This window comes from Limulus polyphemus, unplaced genomic scaffold (genome assembly GCF_000517525.1).
Source record: "Limulus polyphemus unplaced genomic scaffold, Limulus_polyphemus-2.1.2 Scaffold1590, whole genome shotgun sequence".
NCBI classification, from domain to species: domain Eukaryota; kingdom Metazoa; phylum Arthropoda; class Merostomata; order Xiphosura; family Limulidae; genus Limulus; species Limulus polyphemus.
In genome coordinates, this window is record NW_013667200.1 from 249,553 (window position 1) to 251,525 (window position 1,973).

The 1,973-nt window shown below is 30.0% G+C and overlaps 1 protein-coding gene across 2 annotated transcripts in view; it reads right to left on the reverse strand.

Moving 5' to 3' along the window:
- LOC106464221 (LIM/homeobox protein Lhx2-like) overlaps positions 1-1,973 on the reverse strand; it is a 128,128-nt gene that overhangs the window by 117,910 nt on the left and 8,245 nt on the right. The gene's annotated exons all lie outside the window — the stretch shown is intronic.

Here is a 1,973-nt window from a genome sequence, read left to right on the forward strand (position 1 = left end):
ACAATATGGGCATGACTGAATTCACAAGGCGAATATGGCTGAATGCACAATGTGGGTATGGCTGAATGCACAATATGGGCATGACTGAATCCACAAGGCGAATATGGCTGAATGCACAATATGGGTATGACTGAATGCACAAAGAGAATATGGCTGAATCCACAATATGGGCATGACTGAAACCACAAGGCGAATATGGCTGAATGCACAATATGGGCATGACTGAATTCACAAGGCGAATATGGCTGAATGCACAATGTGAGTATGGCTGAATGTACAATATGGGTATGGCTGAATACACAAGACGAATATTGCTGAATGCTGTATTGATTTAGAAGACGAAGTGCATTGAGTTGCCAGATTTCTTGAAATAAATTTGTATTCTGAGACTGGTCTATTATATATATATCTATAGATAAACACATAATAAATACAAATGCGTCATATCCAATAATCTTATGTTTTTGCCTATTACAGCATATTGTATTTGTACTTTGTGGCAAAGCTGGTAAGGCTATCTATAAACCGTCGTCCCTAACCATCTACGCAAAGGGATTGAAATCCAGATCTATACCACAGGACCAACCTGCGTCCTCTTGTTACAGCACTAACTGTGAAGAGCTGACCAAAAAATATTTAGTAATTAACGGAATTAATTACAATATTGGTGATATGTTTTTGATATTTTGTGTGACCCATGTGTTATTAGAGATCCTGTAACCATAAAATCCTGGATCCAAAACCACTTTGATACATAAATGGTTGTCAAAAATGGGTTAAAAAAAAGCTGATGCGGTTTAGAATCCATCGGTAGTAAAATTTAAAAAAGTAAAATATAAATTTCAAATTCTTTCAACAAATTAGCACACACATATATACATATATAGTTTATGACAAGTTCATTATTTCAAAAATAATTTAAACATCTTATCCAACACTTTCGACACTTAGATATATAAAGTATAGAAATCCGTTTAAGCATGATAGTAACAATAACACGTTTCGGTAAGGGTATTCAAACAGCCTTAATCAAGGAAGAACTGCCTAATCTAGCATGATTAATATTGTAATGTATATAACAGAAACGAATATTGTAATGTATATAACAGAAACGAATATTGTAATGTATATAACAGAAACGAATATTGTAATGTATATAACAGAAAATAATATTGTAATGTATATAACAGAAACGAATATTGTAATGTATATAACAGAAAAGGATATTGTAATGTATATAACAGAAAAGAATATTGTAATGTATATAACAGAAAAGAATGTTGTAATGTATATAACAGAAAAGAATATTGTAATGAGTTTATTTTAGACTTAAGATTATAATAAACCTTCATATGATTTTTTTTTGGTAGTGATTTGTTTCGTAATTCAAACAGTTTTTGAATTTACGTATGAACGTTTTTTTGTAAGCTTTTCGTACTTCTCTTACTGTATTGCTCTCCAATATTTACTTTCTTCCCATAGCAACAAGTTGTTTTACTATGTGATAAACACAGTGATCGAATATTAGGCAGTTCTTCCTTGGTTAAGGCTGTTTGAATACCCTTACCGAAACGTGTCATTGTTACTATCATGCTATATTAGGCAGTTCTTCCTTGGTTAAGGCTGTTTGAATACCCTTACCGAAACGTGTCATTGTTACTTTTTTCTGTTATATACATTACAATATTCGTTTCTGTTATATACATTATAATATTCGTTTCTCTTATATACATTACAATATTATTTTCTGTTATATACATTACAATATTCGTTTTTGTTATATACATTACAATATTCGTTTCTGTTATATACATTATAATATTCGTTTCTCTTATATACATTACAATATTATTTTCTGTTATATACATTACAATATTCGTTTTTGTTATATACATTATAATATTCGTTTCTCTTATATACATTACAATATTATTTTCTGTTATATACATTACAATATTCGTTTCTGTTATATA